The 22,713-nt window shown below is 41.0% G+C and overlaps 1 protein-coding gene across 29 annotated transcripts in view; it reads right to left on the bottom strand.

Annotated features, from left to right (window-relative positions):
* Positions 1-22,713, bottom strand: part of ADGRL3 (adhesion G protein-coupled receptor L3) — a 493,084-nt gene that overhangs the window by 460,392 nt on the left and 9,979 nt on the right. The window contains exon 2 of one of the 29 annotated variants that reach the window (XM_046940489.1): positions 6,535-6,649. The exons of the other annotated variants lie outside the window; for them this stretch is intronic. The gene's annotated coding sequence lies outside the window, so the exon portion shown is untranslated. The remainder of the gene's footprint in view (positions 1-6,534; positions 6,650-22,713) is intronic. 29 annotated transcript variants of the gene reach the window in all.

The raw sequence follows: 22,713 nt of genomic DNA, 5'->3' as shown, positions 1-22,713 counted from the left end.
GTATAGGGCTGTAAACAGCTCAGTTGTGCTGTAAACTTGGAAGACGGCATAACCACATACTGGACATGTGGTTCTCATGCAGAGATGCACATCTAGTACCATGTCAAAGATGAAGATAAGGGTACATGAGATGAGAAGCACCAACAACCAACCTTGTCTTTGACCATGCAAGAAATTACTGCTCCTGTCTTCCTTGTTTGCCCTTGCATTTAGCCAGCCTCTTCTACAGCACAAAATTGCATCAAACATCATTTTCACAGCCACCAGGGATGCAAGTTACCTCACTGCCTTTCCCAGCAAAGCATCCCCATGCTTCTTTCTCACTGGTGGGGGTCCGGTGAGTAAGAAGGAATAGCTCAAAACTGTCTTAAACCAACTTGTCTCTTCACTAAGCAAATGTGAGTCAGAGCCCAGTGTCGCCAGAGACAAACTGAGATATCTCCTATGAAACTGCTGCTTTCGGTGTATTATTTTTAGATTTCTAATTATACTGTTACCAAACATACCAGTAAGGCTGAACAGGTTCCTCCTTAAGAAAAAAATAAAAGGAGTGGCAGCAAGTGAACAAACTGAGATGGATTCCATATGCCAAAAGTGACTACCAACAATGGAGATCATAATGCGCTGAAATCCACAAGTCTGACAGAGCAAAAACACAGCAACAAGTTACACTAAAACAAACACTGAGAAACACCAGTTTGATGCAACACTGCTGGGGCCACCTCCCTTCTCCTCCCCACCCACAGAAAGCTCCCAGAGCACATAAGACCTGAAAATTATTCCATAACCTCTCCATATATCCTGGGGCAGTAGCTGACATTTCCAAGCACCTAGTCAGCTGTCAGTAGGCAGACAGAATTGTTATAATAGACTGTCTATCAGCAGCTAAGTTGCATCATAAGCTGGTAATAATATCCTAGTATGGAGCCTTTTAATTTATTTTTAGTACTGTAATGCCCAACAGTATGGAAAGAATACAACTGCAAACGGGTTTCCTGGCTCATCATGTCTGCCCTTTCCTTCTCTAAAGGGTTTGACTGCTGCCATGAGGGTAAGGAGAAAAAGTGAGTATCTAGAACATAGCAGCTGCCTGGGATAAATCGAACCCCTCATCATTATGAGGATGGATCCTCTCTTTATTACCACAATACAAAGTTCAATCTCTCTTGTGAAGTTGTGTCTATGGATCATGGTGGCCTAAATCTCTTGCTACATGGTTATCTTTATATTGCCCAAAACTGAGGAAAAACATTAAGTGCCACTCCTTCATATGAGTAAGTAAAAAATTCACAAAAATCACCACAGCCCTCCCTAAGAATGGTCCTTTCAAATCCATGCTGTTTTTAAACAAATAAAAAAAAGCTCACTTCACCTATGCTTTTGGGAAGTGGCAAAGCAAGGAAGATTTCGGTCCTTCACATTCATAGCTAAAATTCGCTCCCTCCAAGGATGCAGCACAGCACTTGAGATGAGCCACCATACATGCATCTAAATAACAAACCACCACCCCAAACTGTGGAATGGCTGATGCTTTTCTCTGCCCTAAGGCAAAACGGGATAGATCCAACTCTTCAAAATAAGTGAGAGTTGTTACCCCCCAGCCACAAGCACAGTGATCTTCCTCGGCTGTGGCAATAATAGGTTCTCTTTCCCAAAACACTGTGGGATTGAAGCACTGGGTGTAAGCCAAGCAGATCTCAGCATCACTGATAACAGTTATTCACCAAACAGAGTAAGTCATTAGGAAAAACACATTCAAATTTAGCAACCATCCACCACTGGCAGAAAGGTGATCTCCAGCATGGTCTGAGTGTGTCTCTATTGCTCCTGCCTTCCTCCATCAGAATCCCTTTGCATTTTACCTTCCGTTCCCAAGACTCATCTTAGAAATACACTTGCTGCAATGCAGCCAGTTGGTCCAAAATTGTTTTTTCCTCCTACTAAAATACACATGCCAGCACTGCGCAACAGAGGCTCAGCTATCTACTAGTAACTGCCATTCCCTGCATTTTCAGGACATTCCCACACCACAGGACACTGATGCACTTTCCACAGATTAAAGCCTTGTCTATTCATAGTGCTCTGGGATTAGGAGGAAGAAAATCAAGTCACATTTACAGAGATTCTTTCTGATATCCTAAGAGCATGTTCCAAGCCTTCCACTGCTCCAAAAGTCCCAGTCCTGCAAAACTCAGTGTTTCTTTTCGAGTCCTGCCTACACAAAGGGCATTGCACAGCACAGTAAAGCAGAGGCAGGGAGCACTGGTATCCCAGACTCTTACGCCATTCCCCCAGTGAGGGATCTTCTCACTGTGCAGATTGCAGATATCTGCATGCCCTTGGCAGTACAGTGCTCAAGTAGTGCCCCCAAATCCCATCTTGCTCAAGACTGAGTTACTGACCTCCCTCTAGAAGTATAGAGTATAAAAGCAGTTCCCACTTAAAAGAGACCTTCTTCAGGTCACCACCACTTACCTCTATCTGCTTCCCTTTACGCAGAAATGTATTTCCATCCGGTATGATGATACTTGTTAGTACTTGCTTTACATCAATCGTAGTATAAAAATACCCATGCAGACAAAAGTTGCATGCTAAGGGTTTGTTATCCTACCAGTAGAGTTTGATATCACAGTAATGTCAAGAAGTTGCAAAGATGCAATCAAGCAGTTACAGAGTTAATCAGCAACTGCCATTCTGTGCTGATGATGATCAGAAAGACCAAAACAGGCTTGCAATAGCTTCTCCAAACAGATGCCGCCTTGTAAGCAGCTGCCAGCATCCCAGAAGCACTAGCACAGGGACTTATTTCTCACTTAGTTCCGAAGCTAAGTAAACTCCTTCTATTAGAGTTACAGACTTGCACATCCATACAAGCTCCTCACAGAATTTCTCTACAGGGAAGAAACACTGGTTTGCAAAAGGGCTTGTGCTGGGAGGAGGAGGGGAAAAGTCTCAAAGAATCACAGAATCCAGACAACACAGCAGCTCTTCCACCCTGCTCCCATTTTGGTGAAGCTCTGATTCCTTCCCCTTACCTCCACCATATGGTTGCTACTGCTGCAGACTACTGATCTCCAACTGGAGGAGAGGACGTCACAACACCAAAAGAGATACTAGGGCTGGAAAAAAATAACACTGCTGCAAGTCTGCAAACTTGCTTGGTCCAGTGAGACCTCCTCTGTCTGCAGGAGGTGATTTTACCTTTCCAGACAGCACTTCAGTTTAAAATAAAATGCTGCAGGTGTTACACACAATCATTGACCGCCAGAAATTCCCACTCATTCATCCTTTGCAAAGGCTTAGAGGAACAACCTCCAGCTTAAACACAAATTCTGCTTCCAAATCTAAACAGATCTGGCATTAGCTAGCTGGAAACAAGATGAAAAAGGCACTGTTGCTATTCCTAAAACTAATACAACAGCAGGACTGGAGCCATTGGAAAAGCTGGTGGGTTTTCATCCTTCCAATTGTTTTGCACCCATTTCTTCAGACCAGGTTTCCATGTGCTTAATGTGCACTCACAACAAAACCTTTTGTTTCAGCTCTGCTCTAAAACCTTGCAAGATCTTAGCAGGTAATTCAGCAAACAGGTTAGACTGAATGAGTGGCATAGAGAAGTGCACTCTCCCCTACAGGTAGGGAGAAATAGAAGATCCCAGTATTTTTTAAATGAGCAGACATATGAAAGGACTGAAGTTGTATTCTCATCTGCTGCTCTTCACATACAAGACAGACAGATGGGCAGATGACATTCAACCTATTTTACTTGGGCTCTGAAGCATGCAAGTGCTACATCTTCCTTGTCTGGGGAGCAAGGCATAAAATTACTGTTCCACCTCAGGTTTGAAGTTGACTACTGCTCTCCACCTGCCTCAAACTGCTCCAGGGAAAATGCTTAGGGAAAATGGGAACCCCAAATAATGGTGGGGTGTTTTTTTGCTTGTTCTATTTTTTTTCCTCTAGTGTTTGTATCAAAATCATGCAGAACTTCAGGTCCAGCCATGCCAGCTGCAGGCATGCAACCCAGCTGCAGATCAAGCCTGCCTCTCCACCCTGTCTTTAGAAATGTCCTCAGCTGTCAAATATGAACATGACAACCAGACTGCCACAAAAAGCACATTTCTGGCAAAAAGTCAGAGGGGCGAGTCAGCTGGGTATTAGATCTGCAATGGGAATCAGAGAACTGCCAGCCCAGATCTCCATCCACATCCACTGTCCTCTCCCAAGGAGTCTACACTCAGCTGAAGATGCCATCAGTTCATGCCTGGCTCCCATCCCAACTATCTGGGCAACAGAGGCTGAAATACCATTAATGGATTAGCAGAGATAAGCAGGATTGGGAAACTGGTTCTCTGCTCTGAATGGCAGGTGCTGTAAGGAAAAACAGAAACACTGAATGTGCTTTAACAGCAACAGGAAGCATCTCAAGAGGACTGATACAGGAAATCTGCCAAGCTTTTCTGTTAAGAGATTTCATCTTATTTCTTGAGGGGTCTATTTTAAGACAATTTCAGTGACCTTACTTAACAGAGATTATGCTGTGTTTCAATTAATTTTTACAGCATTCTAATTAATATTTTGGTGTCTGCTGAAAAGCATGCTGAGCTGTGTAAAATCCACCCGCGCAGCAAGATGACAAGTGTTGTTATCGAGGCGGAAGGAAGAGGACGAGAGCCCTCGAGCCTTGCTGCCAGGGCAAGCAGCACCCCATCCGATGACAGCTCCTGGCCAACACACAGGAAAGGTCAGCATTCCTCCCCACACAGCCAAGCCACAATTATCAGGGCGGGAATGTTTTCTCCTGCTGACAAATTTGCCCATGCATTCCCAGTGTAAGCAGAGAATGTTCCCAGCACCTGGTCCAATAGCTGAGCCCTAGGAGGTGTATACACATGCAATTTGAGTTAGTGCCACTTTTGGTTTTTTGTTTGTTTTTTCCCCTTCAGAGCACTGAACTTAGCTCATCTCAACCAAAAAATTAATTCATTGGCACGCTGATCACCTCCTAAGTAAATAATTGTCAAACACCTACCTAGGCTTCTATGTCAAAAACCTGGGGTCAAGAGAAATGCTCTAATCAGTTGCACTTAAGAATTTAAACTCAAAACAAAAAACCTTCATGAAGACTCTTAACAATGTGAGAGGAAGTAACTTACAGCCTGAGAATTTCAGACAACTGCAACTGCTGAGCACTGCCACAAACGCAACTTTTAATCATCTAAACCTTTGCAGGAGATTATGGCTCTACCAGTGGGATGCTGCACAAGTAAGTACCACCAGCAGCCTTGCTAGAGGCTGCCTCAAACATTTCTTCTCGAGTTTGTAACAAATCCTAAATCAGAAGGAAGCAAGGGGAGGTCACAGAGTGGAGAAGAGCAAAGTAACCTTCTTCATTTTTTTATTTCTTCTCCTAGCTGAGGAAGACTGACTTCGACGATCAAGGAGGCAGGAAGCAGCAGCTCATGAAGGGCTGCTTGCAACATTTTCAACTCCCTTCTTGATATAACAAAGCAAGCATGCTGATGTTACAGCACAGAGCACAGTCTCCCCCATGAAACGAATGGTGGGTCAGCTCAATACTGTGCAAGGGTTGCTTTTTCGAACAGTTCCATCATTTAAAAAAATAAACTCTGATAGCATATATGAAATTGAAAATTATTTTCCAAAACAGCCATATCAAGGATACCATTAACAACAAATGATATATGCCAAACTTCAAATAACTCACATATGTGGCAAGCTTAATGATGTTGACACCAGGCTGGAACCATTCCAGTCAAGGTATCTCCTTCCCTAAGCCTTTCACAGTGCTACATGATGTATGCAATAAAAATGAGGAACTTCCAGTGCTGTGTCTCCAAAGCAGCTCAAAAGCCTTCCCTTCTTTTTCAAGCCAGCACAGCTAACAACTTCAAGGTCTCTCCACACAAAGGTGTAGCCACTGAACATTTCTCGGGTTTCAGGGTACAGCCTTCCTTATAACTGAGATGGAATGAAAATTCAAGCATTCAGAACATTTCAAGAAGAATTAATGCTCACTACAAGCTCCAGCTTTATTTCCTTCCTTGCTCTGAAACAAATTAGATATGCTTTTGATAGACAAAAAATAGTGTGCATTTCTATGAATAAAGTAAACAGGTAAAAAAGAGAAATTTAGTTGAATGCAAAGAATCTACCTTCAGATGTAAAGCTTTTGTCATACACTTGCAGCTATCAGTTGGTTTCTTGTCATCATTTTCATCAACAATACGGAATATGCCTTAAAGCTCAAGTTCAGACTGAGGAAGTAACCTCAGCAGATGGAGCAAAGATCTCTGGCCAGCTCAGCACATTGTATATGGCTCACTTGTTCCTACTGCAAAAGGTTTTATAACACACTTGGCAGAATTATGGAAAAGCAGAAGGACCTACAGATACATACAACAAGTATGCTAGTAAGAACAAGTATGCACAAAAGGACAGCACAGGGGAAAAGAACTGTAAAAGCTACATACAAAATAGAAAGAGCCAGAACAGAGCACATCTTCCCCCTACCTGGAGAGGGTTTGAACACCTGGAAAGAGCTAGCAGCAGCTATAAACAGGCTGGCTTCCCTCCCTGAAGTGGGCTTCACAACTTGTTTCCAAGATGTCTGCATCCTCAAGGAACTCTTAAAAGATGAAAAAAAGAGAGAGAAGAGCACACACTGGATTCACTTTTCCTGGACCGATAGACTTTTTCTAAGCCTTTCACTTTTTCTCCAAAAAGAGAACTGGTGTACAGTCAGCTGATAGCTATTCTGACAACTGAAGCCAAAAGAGGTAACAAGGTAGTACTTATGGCAAGACCTAAATCCTCACAGTATTAATGGCTGTGCCGCCTGCTTAAAAATGGATTTAAAAGAGGGACGAGAAAAGGAACACAAAAAGAAAAGGGGGAACGAGAAAGAAGGACAACGTTGGCCCTAAGCCTGCAGTTATTGATTCTGCCACAAGGAAGAAACAAATGCCAAATCTATGTATTTTCATTGCTCCTCAGTGAAACGATCTGCTATGCAGTTGCTTTCCCATGTTTCAATGGCCTTTTAGAGAATGCCAGGAAGGAATAGCCTTGAGAGGCAGGGTATCCACAAGGCTCTCCTACCATACTGCAGCTTCCACTTAAAAAGGCCAACGTCGCCTTACAATTCACTGAACATATTTACTTGTACACTGTCTACATATGTTGTACTTAGATGTCACAGCAGATTACTTGCTAATTACACTAGGAAAAACCCAAGTAATTACCATAGACTCTTTCTTCTGGTTCAGAAGAGGTTGGAGTCAGGCATTTACATGACAAATAATCCCACCTCCAACATGCTGCGGCAGCTTCAAGCAGAAAGAATTCCTTGCCTTTGGACACATGTCATTAAGTAATCCATTTATTTTATTTTTCAAACTCAGTAAAAACTGGAGTTGCACCAGAATGGAAACACTGGAAAAAAGTGTCCTCGCTCTTAAAGATTCAGTCTGTTCATGCCAACAGAGCAAAATCAAATTCTTTCTGAACGTTTTATCTGATATTTTAGGCTGATAAAAACTTCTTTTCTGCTACTGAATGAAGGAAATCGTATTACCAGGGCTGATATTCATCAGAAATATTTTGAACTGAATATGTGAATTGCTTTTAACTGAATTTAAATCGATAACTGCACTACTGTGGTTAGTTTTATTGAATTGTACATTGGAATAATATCATTTCAATTATGTTATGATAGTATTACACTCCACTACATGCTGTATTTATTTAGCTGGAAGGTGAGATGTACTACTTCTTCATTTGACAAATCAGACTCACCATAGTTTTTAATGCAATTTCTTTGAATGATCACTCAGTTTACACTACTATATAGGCAACACGCATTTGCCTTGAAAGGTCAACACCTCGAACAGTCTCAGCCTTTGATATTGCTGCTTCTTTGTCTCAGAAATAAAATACTGGATGGGGGAGTGTTCAAAATGAGATTTTTAAAAAGAGAAGAATAAGAATTGGTAGCTCCTGATGGAGAAATTAAACCAAATTATCTTGAGCAAAGAGAATAATTAGCTCTTGCTGACACAACATGCAGTTTGTGCCACACCTCTGCTCTTGTCATGGAGGCCCATGGCAGAGCTGGGAAGACAAGCCAGCCCTCCCTGCCTCTAGACAAACAGAACCATATTGGAAACTTATAAAAGAATCGCCCTTAAAATTAATTTAAATCCCAATCCACTCCCCTTGCAAGCATACAAGTAACATAAAAACACCCAAACAGTGTATATTAAGCACATGTCACTGTGCCTAAAATTACTAGTGGTTGCTTCCACAGATGGGATTTTGGATGCAAGGGTGGGTGTGTTTCGGGGTTTGGGGGTGTTGGTTACGCACACAAGCATTAGTTATGCATGCAAAAAGATATCTAAATCTTTATCACTTCTCCCTAGTGGAAATACAAGGGGGGAGCAGACTGTCATCTACTATAAACATCTGAAATTTTTATTGCTTCCTAAAATCCAGCTTTAAAATGAGAAGGAAAAAAAAACATATGGATTGAGACTTTAAGTCTCAGTTTTCTCTGAAAATATTTTTATTTTTAAAACATCAGCTTCACATGCGTAAGTTTTGCCTTTTTTCTGTTTGCCTCCGATAGCATTCAGAAGACCAAAAACACTAAGACAGTGTAGGAACCCTTAGTAAAACATCATCCTGATACACACTTGCCAGCAATGAATTTCAAAATACTGGGCAAAGGGAGTCAGAAGTGCTAACCCTATTCCTACAGGTACAATGGGAAAACCAAAACCCGAAGAATAGTCTGTGCACTGGGAACAGGATGCTGCCCTCCTGTCCAGCCCTGAAAAACACTACAAACTTGTTTCACTACGATTAACATTACAGTCATTACCACAGATATGCTTACTGAAAAACTCTTCTTCCCCCCACCCCCAGAAGTACCAGAACCACAAACCCTAAATCCCTGTTCTGGAACTGTCAGTAGTCAAGTAGTTTTGTCTTTGGTCTACCAAAAGCCAAGCTGCTGAGTTTGACTAATAGTCACCAAAATCACCATTGGCTTTAATTACCTAGAAGCATCATAAAGGACTATTTTTCCTTAACATAGATAAAATGCTACTAAATAGATTTTCCCCACAACAACCAATCATTGGCTTTTAGATACAACATTAGTCAATTATGTTTTTTCTTCAATTACTTAAATGATGCAGATTTCTCATCAGCAGAAAAGGTAAAGTCTCCCTCCAAAAGACATTCTTATTTTATTACTTTGGTCCGTCTGCAGGTCTCTGACCTGTGATAAATGCACTGCCCTGTTCCTCACCCCTTGTTTCTCATACTCCCTTTTCCATGACTGCTACTTAGAATTTAATTAATTTATGTTGAGACTAAATAGAGAAAGGAGACAGCATAGAACAGCTGCTTTGAACAAGCAGCAAGTCCAAAGTGCAACACACATCACCCCCAACAAACAGCTGAACGCTAATTTAACTTTATTTTCATATCAAAAACGCTTCATTGGAAATCTGCACTGAACTCTGTTCATCTACAGAGGAAAAATCATTAATTCAAGATATTCCTGCATGTTGCCAACAGTTAGAAATTTCTAACTTATACATACCTAACTTTAACATGCCTGTACAGGCTTATTAACTGTTCCCAGGGAAGGAAACCAAATGAAGTCAAACTGACACCAACTGTTGCCTAGGTGGAGAGAGCTATCAAGGGGATCTAGAGAGCCACCCAAGCCCCGTCCAGGTGAACCCTGACTTCTGCAAACAAAGGCATCAAGTGATTGCTCTTTGGTTCTTTAATTTTGTCTGAAGTGGGTCTGTAAGTGCTCCAGATGTCCCATGCTTCAACTGGGTCTCCTGTGCTCAAAACACACTATTCCCAGAAACATCCATGCTCGCTTGTGTGTGCTGCTGCAATCTAGCCAAGAAACTATTACCATTTCAATTTAAGAGCATCAGTGTGTGACAATTAGATATATTAAATTCTGTTAGGCCAACAAAACTTATGATTTAACTAGTAGAACACATACCAATAATTTATATGTAATTTTTCTATCAGAAATTAATCCACTAGACTTCATGCGCTGATCATAATACTTGTGGGTTTTGCTTTTCCATAAAAACATTACAGATATGCAGTAAAGCGCCAAGTTACAACACTACCTATAATTTCATTCTCCTTGCTGCCAAGTTGAGCTCGGGTCTTTTGCTATGCGTACAAATGCTAATTACAACTCAACACTAATGCTAATCCTGACATCTGCTAATTAAAAGATCACATCTTCTGCAGAGTCAGCAGTGCTATTCAAATGAAAACATTAATCAGTTTAAAATTAAAGAAAAAAATCAATCAACAAAGCAGGAATTTTAGTCTTTGGTTCAATTAATATCAAAGTGCAAACTGGGAGTACTCAAGAGCAAGTGTCACTACATTGTCCATGCATATCTGATCCTCAGTAAAAAGGGAATCTTTAAACACTATGTGGTTTCTCTGTTCTCAGTAATTGTCTGCTTTCCCTCTTACTCCTTTAATTCTAGTTCCTTTATAATCATCACTCCCCGACCTCCAAGCCAAACTCAACCCTAACCAACAGCTCAGAGTACACTCAACTACACAACATGCTTCTAAACAGCTAGAATGTCCCACTTCAACTCAATGGGATCACTCTGCTCTACAGATAACACATATACGCATGGGATGAGGACCCTCCAGAGCAATTACAACTTCACCCGTCTTTTCCATCAGTCACCTCTTGTAGAAGATAGTTCACATTTGCTTCCAACTTTAGCACATACAATAGACAGGAAAGCAAAAGCAGGATGCAAAGAGGATGCAAAAGCCACTTTTAGCTTCATAACAGGGAGGGGTCCTTTCTTTTGACAGTGCAAACAGACCATGAAAGTTAAATATTCATACTATAAACAAAACCATCGATCAGCCTAATGGATAACCCAGCGGCATTTCAGCCAAGAAACTGGTTCCTTCTAATAGTTTCTCCAGCACTGGGAAATCATGGTATAGATGCCCACAAAGTAACTCTTGAAGTTTCCAATTTCTGGAAAGACGTCTTCAGTTCCGAAGGAAATGAGGAAATATTAATCACTGGAAATTTTGAGAAGATGACTTCAGCTTGTTTTAGTGGTGTAATAGCCCCACAACCTCCCAAACTAAAATTCAAAAAATCCCAGCAAAATGAAAAAACCCATCAGCAACAGCAGCTTCAAACCCAACACTAAGCCAGCAGCAAAATACAGCTCTTTGCTTGTTTAGTGTTCTACTGCTTAAAATTTGTTTTAAAATACTCTATGTTTACTGTTCTGCTGTAGCATAATGTGGGGAAAAAAAAAAGCTCTCTGCATTTGTTATTCTAGTTATTTATAAGAAAACTACAAAATGCGTTTACTGCCTTTTAAACAATGCTAATATTGAAATGCTCTTTTTATATACAGTACCAAGGTTTCTTTCCCTCACCTTCTCAGCCATATCCCCTGCAATTGCCATCTTGCACTTCAAAATTTCCTCTGTCTTACACAGTGAGAAGTCTTACACTCTGATATACCAATGGCTAATAATACAGTGTGGCCAGTTGTTAGTCACGTTGATAACAGATGAAACAAAACTACCAGTATTGTTCTGTAACATACAAGCAGTATTACCTAGTCTGATTTAAACAGAATAGGCAATTCAATCAAAGGAAAAAAAACGTGACAGAGCCTTCCAACAGCAAAAGAATCTTAAATCATTAATGAAACTAAGAATTTAATGTATGCAAATTAAATTATATATGCATATTTCAATGGGCTAAAAGTTTATGTGCATACTTTACTCTGGAATCTGTCTTGTGATACGATTAGAAAGAAATGGTGACAATTCAGATTTTTTATTACTTTGGACCATAAAGCATTCACATAATTTATGTTCACTTAAAAAGGTACAAAAATCCATCAATTAAAGCCAGACCTCAGATGGTATAAATAGACTGTAGCCCCACTGAAGGTGCTAGAAGCACTGTCACAATACATCATTGAGGATCAGGTCTTGCAGGTCTAAGCTTGTTAAAAAGGAAAAAAAAACAACCCAAGAAAATCTTGAGGTTACACAAAGTCCCATTTGTAATGTTAGCAGTAATATCACCCTCTCCAAGAACAATTCACTCCACCAAGCACAGAGAAACCCAATTTATGTGCGATTTGCAACAGAAGATGTGGATGTTTTGAAACATCCTTCAGGATGGATCTCATCATGAGTCCCTTACAGTGAAGAGATGCTGATGGGCTTTACCTGGGTACCAGCTTCCACAGACTTCGGAGAAATTAATTTGCAACCTCTTTGCCTCTGACCACCAGGGATGAAATTCAGCAACAGGTTCAGAAGCTACCAAAGGTTTGACACAGAGTTCATCAACCTACGCAGCTGTTAAATAAACCTATTTCTTTACAGAAGACTTTTTAAGGTGAGAAAAGGAATGATTCACAATAAAATATTTATCCCACTGGCTGTGTTGTAACAAGAAGTTACAATCCAATTACAGAGCATGACATTTTGCATCTAGTATGCTTCCCTTACAAATGACTGCTGAAACTTTTCCCCATCCTTAGCAAAGCAAGACAGAGAAACATCCCTGCCTCAAAAATGTCACTTATTGGTTTTTTTTTGTTGTTGCTGCTGTTGTGTTGTTTTTTGTTTGTTTTTTTGACTTGTGCAACCTGACCAACTGCAAACCATTTACTGGGAAGACACAAAAATGCTGGCAGCCAATGGGCCCTTTCAAAAGCTTCTCCGCTTTAGACAGAAAGAATTGCTATACTGTATTGGTAAAAATACACATTTCTGTTACAACAGTGAAAGCATCCATTGGAACTCGGTGCAGTTAAGTGAAAAACAAGATGTCATTTTCCATTTTGACACAAAATTCACTATTTTTTTTTTCTTTTTAAACAGATGAGTAACATTGCCAATGAAGAAATACAGCAAAGCAAAATACCACAGTAGACTTTCCCAGTGTGCAGCACCACTTCCATCTAACTCAAATGCTGCCCAGGAACCCAATCTAACCAAGTTCACCAGCTCCTCTGCATGAGCCACACCTGCCAAAGCACTGCGCCTTCCCTAAGAAAATCAACTTGGGTCTCAAATGCAAAGGAGGATTTCAACCTTAGCAGCGTATCTGCATAAGTGCTTTGTTCAATTAAGACCCTGACTGTGTACACCTCTTCCTGTTATCATTGCTTTCGGGCAATCACCCAATGACACAGGATCTAATGACCCAATTAAAACATTTCTTTAAGCTCACAGCATTTGCGATGCCAGCTTACAATACAACTAATAGTAAATGAAGTTTAATAGCTCATAGTGAACATATTCTTTAAGATTTTTTTTAAAACAAAAGAATGAAAAGAAATAAAAACTGCTGTAAGTAGAGAACAGACAGACACCATTTCTGAACAGTGTTAAACAAGCTGATAATATTTAACACGGTATACAGTAAGCTATAGATGCCAAATACTAAAAGTCAGTGTAATCCAATAATATGAATGCTAGAGATTGCACAGATCCAGAATTTCAGCTTTTTCTCAAGGTAGCTTTTTTAAGATATCAAAATGCCACCTTACTGCAAGATCATTGCCAATCCTCAGCAAACCAGACGTAGGATCTCAACTGGAATTCTCTCCAAGGTTTTAGGTTCCAACCCAAGCTGTAGGCAAATACCTGCAGGGTCACTCCCTTGAGGCGGGGCACTGTGAATTATCTTCAGAATTGGAAGGGGAACAGACAAGGGCTTGTGCCATTAAGCCTTCTCCTGCCTGAGATCACATTAATATGGATTAACAAAGTCTTGACACTTGACACCTCATTAAAAGCCTGGAAAGGTAAGCTAGCAAAAACCTGAAAAAAAATACACAAAAAACCTGAAGGGCAATTCCCTGCCAGTGCTAATGCTAAATCCAATCTATTCAAATGAGACCGATGTTTGCTAAGATACCATATTGAAGTGCATCCCCTAACTTCTCATTGCTCCAGTGTCTGTAGACAAGCTCGTTCTTTGTCACAACTGTCCTTTCACATATGCATGCCATCTAGTCCCCACGTCCCAATTTTTCTAATGGAGCTCCAAATTCACACGCTTTCTAAAAACAAAAACAGGAAAACAACTTGGAAAATAAAAATCAATGCTATAGAAGTCTGTGCCATTCTACGAACAGTTTGTGTTAACAGCTGCTCTAAAACCAGAGGGAACACAAGCCCACATTAAAATAATATTTAAGATGCTCACAGCAAGAGAGCAGATTTGAAAAAACAGAATGATATTCAGAAATAAGTCAGCACTTGGACTTGGCTCTACAGCTGTGTCCTTCGGTAGGAAAGCTGGTCTCGACACAACACCTCAATGCCATTCAGGCTCAATCAGCGCTTTCTTACAGAAGCAGATGGTAAAGCTGTATTGACAGGAGCCCCAAGTGTATCATAAGCTCTAATCAGAAATCTAGTTTATTTCCAATAAGAAGAGGATTCATTCAGATTTCAAATTGCCAAATATTAGGGAAATGAAAAAATAAGATTCAAAGATATCATTAAAATATCATGTTTAATTCCCTTGGGCCCTGGCTCTGTTTCTAAGTGCTGCCCTGGAGAGGAACAGACAGATTTTGAACACACACTTACAACTGTTTTTCTGCAAATAAATTTTATTCAAGCAGAATGCACACATCTTTGTGACCCAAAGACATTCTTAAGAACACAGCTGTGCAAGGGCACATCACACAGCCACAGCAGTTTGGGGATAACACCGAGCTAAATGTACGCAAAGGTGTTTGGTGCACAGATAAATCCCCAGTACTTGGTGCAGGTCAACACAACCACACTGCAAATTGCAGAAGTGCCCTAAATCACTGCCATAAAACACACACACCATTTCAGAAGATTAGGGAAGGCAGAAATACCCTTTCTAGACATCAACTCTGAAAACTGAACTACCAAGTCCAACATCTAACAAGTCACCCAGAAGAAAATACTCCAAATCATCTCTAGCAGAACCTGATATTTTCAACCAGAGCAGTGAAAATGTCTCCAGTCTCAGCCCCCCTTCTTTTTTTTTTTTTAAGGCAGTAAGTCACTTGGTTTTGTCCTTGATGGGATCCAATCCCATGCAGCTTGCCTTTGATTTTTTTAATTTGATCTGACAACTATGACTGTAAAACATCAATTGAATTTTTAAACCACACTGAAGTGAAGACTCAGCAACATCTGCTTTGTTTTCAACATTCACTTAAAACTTATTCAAAACAGTAGAAATTTTTTTCCTCATCATTAGCTGGCACGCTGTATTTACATACCGGTATCGGCTCTCCTTCTACTTAGTGAGAGTAACATATGCTACCTTACATTATGGCTGAGGAACAAAGGGATATTGCCTTAGCCCTCTAAGGAGGGCAAAACTGTCCAAACAATGGTACTGCATAAATTATACCAGCTGTTTGTGTACACTTAATTTTTTTTTCTTTGGCTACAGCTAAAATGCAGTTTTTCCATTGCGGGATGTGGCTTACCAGTTTAACTGCCTCACACACTGAAAGTACAAAGATCACTACCTCATAACTTAAAACAGCTGCTACCATGGAGGATACAAGCAATGGCATCCCTGTAAAGCTCCCCTCACAAGTTTGCAGACACCAAATTAAAGCAGGCTCTGCACCAGCTTGCACAGATTCTGCCACAGCCACCAGTGCATCACTGCCATAGTGCAGGCCTTAAAATCTGCATCTCTATCCTATCCAAAATGAAGGGCAGCTCAGCAATCCAGTCACCTACCTAAAAAAAAAAATCAAAGCCAACAATGCAGAGAAGAAACCAGTACCAAATAATTAGGTACAGGGTAAGTGAATTTAACACTACATATATGCAATACTAATAGATTAGGGCACATGCTCTGCGTATATATAGCACTGCATTTAAGATGCAGGAAATGCACTGTGCTCCCACATCTCTCAAAAGTTCTGTGCAAGTTGTAAAATGTTACCGTAAGAAGCTGAACTTCAATTCTGTCATGTTTTCTTTGAGTGAATCAAAAATAGTAGGAAGATCAGAATACACCTTACACGCTGAGTTCTAACACACTTATAGAGATATATACACACTGCGCATAATATACATACGCACTTGTATATACGTATATATTCTATATGTGTTCATATAGAAGAGCTGCTCCAAAAGTAATGCCTCCTATTCTATTCTGCTCTCCCACAGTGTCAGAGGTGGATGTCGGTGATAAATCAAGGTTGAACCTTCCCACCAATATTCCATTACACATTGTTGCTGTGTAACAGATGGCAGCAGAGGGGCAGTCTGACACAATGGCATCTGACATGGAAGTGTGTATGGAACAAAGGTGTGTCACTGAATTCTTCCATGCAGAAAAAAATGTAGCCACTGACATTTGTTGACGTTTGATGAACGTTGATGGAGACCAAACATCATTTCCATCATAGCAAAGGGGTTCAAGTGAGGGTCACCTTCAGCTTTCTACTATTTTTAGAGAAATTATAAAGAGGAGAAAGAAAAACAATGAGACGTGTAACACATAAGCATCGTAGCTCAGCAAGCATTTTCATGCAAAGAGTGACACCATTTTAAGCAGATATGCACCCCTTGTGCTGTCCCATAGCTTGTACTGGTACCACACAGCTACAGAAAATCAGCTGCGAGCCAGCCAGGAAACAAATCCCAATTGAAAACAGCTCAGCCAGAGCTACAAACCAAATGGAGGTTCTAAAATTAGAGATGCATTTCCCAGGCTGGTTCCTCCCCACACAGCCACAGAAACAGATGGCAAAGCCAAGAGTTGGGTTTGGGGCCCAAGAGCAGCAGCCAAAACCTGCACAGAAACATCTGCCTAGACTGCAGCTCTCTGTCACTTCAGAAAGGAGGGAAGAATTTTTTTTTTCTGAATGTTATGAAGAAAGACTGCAGTGGGATCTGTCAACTCCATATTCAGAGGACATGCTTCATTAGCTCAATCCTTAATTTGTCCAGGGTCAAGGAAATATCTGGGCTGCACAAAGTACCTACCCCAGGATGCCTTCCCAAATGAGTTGAGACAGACATGTCTCACAACATCTTCTTTATTAATGTTTTTGGAAAAAATGGAAGGGCAAAGGTGGAATTAGGCTCACAGACTGCCATACTGCACAGAAAACAGTAGAGGTACAAAAGCATGCAACAAAAGTCCCCCGGGGTGCAAGGTGTGTAGGGGGGGTCTGGGGCCATGTTAATTTCTCTACAGCATCACCAGCCATCCTGCTGGATCGGCACTGCTGCTGCACTGAGCACCTGCTTATCACACAGTCAGATTTAAATTGGAAATGTACCATGAGCCAAAGCCAGCAATTTCCTGAGGTGGGATTCACCTCCTCTGACATAAGGTATCTGCAATGTAAACGTCTGAGTTTTCACCTTAGGCTTCCCTTACAGTCAGCAGAGAGAAATTTTAGGGTGGAATTCATCTGACCTATTTGAAATGTCTACATGAACAGGAAAGGAAAGAAATCATGCCACAGACGTGCCTGCCTCTTCCCTCTTGCTAGGAGGCCAGCTTAAATGATGGGCTCACACACAGATACCTCTGTACAGAGGACAGCAGGTAGGCAGCAGGCTGGAAGCTTTTCTGGAGACCCACCCCAGGCTCCAGTAATCTTCTTCAGTAATTTCAGGAAGAGAAAAGTGTTTTTTTTTTTTTTTTTGCAAGGACGCTGCACTTTGTCAAAAAGCAGCCAAGCAATTTGGAGCCATGATTAGATGTAAGAGAAACCTTAGTATTTGTCAATAGAAAAACATACAGAAGTAGCATCCAAGCATCATTCACTGTTTCTGCATAAAAATGACAGAAGAGGTTTTGTATCTTTCTTTTACTCCTTTCATATCCATCTTACAATCCGCTATTTCCAGATTAGCAACAACCACTATGGCATCTCCAAAATTTGCAGGCTTTGGCACATAAAATTTTGGTGAAGTCATTGTACAGATGCCTCTTTTGCTGAAGCATTGAAACGTTATTTTTAATTAGAGGCGCACACAGAGCTGTCTAAAAATAAAAGGCAGGAGACCATAAAGGTCAGCAGGAACTGAAGCAAGTGCAGCAGATCGATCATGCACACAAAGGGATTATGCCAGAAGAGACAGTGCCACACTTGTGCAATGGGCTGAAGCTGAAACGTCACCACTTATCCCTCAGAACACCGCAAAGACATCTCCTTCACGGCAATCAGCAGAGGCCTGTACAGGGTGAGACATGAGTCAAGAGCCACAGGTATACCAACCTTGTAGATGAGGTCGGGTGAAAACTGCACTTTTTAAAAGAAAATTCAATTCCCCCACGTACTTCAGTGATCTCATGAGTCGGTACTAGGATACTGTTCAAGACAACACACCTGAAAGCAATATCTGGCAGACAAGTAAAAGGAAGTTCTGATCATCTATTCCAACAGTATTACATGGATTATGCAGACAGCGGCCTTGCTCAGGAATTCCTACACCAAATTCAGTAACAAAAGCATAGTCTCTATAGGAGTGTGTTCAGGAGTCCCCATGAAGAGATCCAACCTTGCCTATCCACCAGCTACCCCAGCTGTACTGCATAATGCCTACGTACAGCAAATACAAGTTTATTTCTGAAAGACACAAAAGTGACAAGATGCTGTAGTTTTAAAGGAAAGTCCAATTTCTCCACATATTTTACCAGTGTTATGAGTCAACACTAAGCTAGCTTTCAAATGCATCTTTATCTATCTACAAATTGAAGGAAGCATCTTGAAGCAGATTCACTCTTGCTTTTCCAGAAAAACACTCATCCAAGATGAAGTGCAGGAAAATTCAAGCTCACAACATTCCGCTCTCAATTAGTGGTTATTTTTAATTAGCTACAAACACTATATCCAAAGAGCATCAGCAGCAACTGGCCTGAATCAGCACACAATTTTTGAGGAAAACAAACAAAGCAAGCCCGCACAAGAAAACCTCTGCTGGCCACCATCCAAGCAGACAAACAAAGGGACATTTTCAGATCATCCTGAAGAGTTCTCAATACTAAAGCTGAAGACAGACTCGAAAGGGACAACTTCTGCTCCTCCATCCTGAAGAGAAGACTGCTCCCTTGCTTTATGTTAATCTGACAAAAGCAATACAGAAACAAGAACAAGAAAATCCTACCAACACAGTGCCTTAGTTTCAACTGGAAAGGAGTTGTTTTCTTCAGAGAGTCTGGTATGATGCTACATTTGGTTCTAGGAGAAAAACAATGCTGATAACACACTGATGTTAATAGTTGCTGCTAAGCAGTACTGCATGGAGCCAAGGCCATTCACAGCAGAGCCCCAGGAGCTGGGAGGGAACGGAATTAGGACAGCTGACTTAAAACGGCCAAAGGGATATTCCATACCATATGACATCATGCAGAAGGAGAGTTTTTAAGGGGGTGGGGCACTGGTCAGTGTGTGGTAAGCAACTGCTTCTGCTTTACTTGTTAAATATATTCATATGTACATATAGTCATAACTATTATCCTTTCCCTTTACTCTATTTTAGTAAATAGTTTTATTTCAACCCATGAGTTCTACTTTATTTTTTCCTCCAGTTCTATCCTCCAACCCACTGGGAAGGGATGAGTCAATGACTGTGCGTGCAGTGCTGAGTGACCTGACAGGTTAAACCACAACACACAGAAAACAAGGGACTACATTTTTCATAGGCCTGATATCCTAAAATGCAAATAGAACGAAAACCAATAGGCAAGGTGGGCAATAGTGAAAAAAAAAAAAAACAAAGGGGAAAAAAATTTCTCTTCCCAGCTCCTTGCAGACATAAGAGGGACAACAGTGAGAATCTCTGCTCATTCTCCCCCATCAGCACATGCTGACTTTTTTTTTTTTGCTGTGATGCAACATCAGCACCTATAGCTGAATGCTGCAATGCAAACATGGCAAGGAAATGTCAAGATATCACAATGTGATTAATCTGTGGCTCCCATCAGGTCTTCCCAGATGATCGAGCACCTTGCCAGCTGTTGAAGCCTCAGCACCAAAGCCACAGACCTGCATTAAACAAAACAGCGTTCCTACAGAACTATTTTCTCTTGCCTTATTTGATGAAAGACATCCTCTTCCTTCATTTAAATAACTAATCTATGTTACAATAGTACAAGTCAATGTACATTATATCTCTGTTATATACCCTGGATATTTCACACAATTAGTCTGAAAATCAAGGAGTACAATCTCTCAGAAAATTGAGTAGGTGTACAACCAGGAAAACAGTAGGCTGGGGTAGTTGGACACCACCACCTGCCTTGCTGAAAGGGAAGACACTCCTTAGGGCATAAAGGGATCATCATTTCTCCCCTCAATCAGCAGAAAATTAGCAAGGAGGCTAGAAATTTAATATAATTACCCTGAAATCTTTGAACCTTATTACTGCAAACACACACAAGTCGAACTGAGTGGTTGTGATTAGTCCCTTGCTCCCCAACATGCCAAAAATTAGTCACATGAGACTTGCACGGTTTAAGCCATAACACAATACACATGTCAGAGAAACAGTAAGCTAAAGAGAGGTTAGACATGCTTTCCTGTCAGGCACAGACACAAACCTTAACCCAGTAGAAGATGTAGCTGCTAAATGACAAGGGATGAATAATTTAATTTCCACTTGAGATAACCCTAATTGTAATAAAAAAATCAACAAGAAAAGAAAGTAAGCAGTGTTACAAAGTAGAACAATTAGGATATGCTGCAGCAACTTTGTACTGCCTCAAGCCTGGGCAGCACCCCCTTTTTGCATGTTTTTGTAACACCTGGCACAGGATCAGGACTCCACCAGTCCTACAGCAGTGTTTTAAGGAGAAATCTTCCCTTCCTTGTGGGATTCATGCAGTGCTAATTGTTGCCACCAAGAGGGAAAACAGCATCGGTGGGTGTGGGGAACCAGATCCCAAAAGTTCCTCCCAAGACAAAGTCCTTGAGTTCCATGCCTGGAAATGGGATCATAAAAACCATAGAATCATAAAGGATGGAAAAGACCACCAAGACCATCTAGTCCAACCATGAACCCCTCCCCACCATGCTCACTAACCACATCCATCACTGCCACATCTCTGTGTTTCCTGAACATCCCCAGGGATGGTGACTCTACCACCTCCTTGGACAGCCTGTGCCACTGCACCACTGCTCTTTTGGAGAAGACATTTTTCCTAATATCCAACCTGAAATGTTACAGAATAAGCACTGCTCCTGTGCAGCCTTACCCAGGACCTATTTTTCAGAGGAATGGAAGCATCAGTAGCATGTTCACAGCATGCATGCATCCAGCACCTCCAGCTTGTGCAGTAACTTTATTTGTTAATTTAAAAACCACTGGCTTATCCTTAGGTGACTGTTTGTAGACGTTCACCCTAGACATTTGTCATGATTTTTCTTCTCATCTTATAGTCCCATTAAGATACCGCTCTGCAGTATTTGCATAACGACAAAAAAGGCTAGATTTACCATTCCCAGTTCAGAAACACAATACTACAAAGTTCAGCTCTGAAACTTTCCCTGCTGCCCACTGCATATGAAGTTACTTAGACCAAATTATTTCTACAGAAGAGTAGATGGCAAATAGACTTCAGCTTAGAGAAGTGTCCATCTTGATCTTCCTGTCTTTGAACAGGACCATTACTTTCTCTAGCAAGCTGCCCTTTAACAGGCAAATTTCCTCTGCAAAAAGACTGAATCTTAAAATGTATATTTTAATACACAACATTAACACCACCAAGCTGGCCTGGCAGCTAAGCAGACTTTCCAAAAAATAACCACATCACACAACGAGAAGGGTAGATGAGCAGCTGGACCATCAAATGCTGGAGGACTCCTAAGCTCACACCTCAGCATATCGTTAAGGCATCAAGCTCACATCTTTTAACCAGCTCTTGTAACTGAAAGCTTCGGTTTTACCACTAGAAGGAGAAATTGCTTAATCACCATCTAACCTGATGTAAAGACAGCTGCTGCACAAGGCAGGGGAGCACCGGGGCAGATGGGAATTGATCAAAACGTACTTCCACAGCACAGGCACTCCAGGACTCCTCTCATTCAAAAGCAAACTTGCTATATAAAAAGGCACCTCTGCAGAGGGAGGCAGAGCTGCTCAGAAAATGCACATCTCTCACCCTCAAAGATCACCATGGTATATTCTTTTAATTCCACAACTGAACAAAAAAAAAAAAGTACATTTTCAGTTATCTGTGTTCCCTCTCAGCTTCACCTTGGGAAAAGCAAGGTGTGCAATCACTTGTTAATAGCTTGAAATCCTGTGCAGTCCACATGCTCAACAAAACTTTATCCCTGTGAGCTGTATAGCAAATGATAACAAAGCTGACTGTTTGGATGGGAAACAGACAATGCTGACTCCAGGAGGCAACAAGCAAACTCTTTGGTTCATGGCTTGGGGTTTCATCTTTTCAGTTTTGAAGGGGGGGGGGGGGGGCGGCAGGTGTTGTTGTTTTTGTTTTTTACTTCCACAAGAAGCATCTTCACAACTCTAACCAAAGGATAACGTTATTGATACAGAATAAGGGATGCATGAACATTGCTTGATACGCCAAACAACACGTCAACATGTAGCCCCCAAACTGTGGGAATCTTGGCAAAATTGAGG

Source organism: Gallus gallus, chromosome 4 (genome assembly GCF_016699485.2).
Source record: "Gallus gallus isolate bGalGal1 chromosome 4, bGalGal1.mat.broiler.GRCg7b, whole genome shotgun sequence".
Lineage (NCBI taxonomy): Eukaryota > Metazoa > Chordata > Aves > Galliformes > Phasianidae > Gallus > Gallus gallus.
Note: the sequence above shows the minus strand (reverse complement) of the source record. Positions and strands in the feature narration are given on the sequence as shown.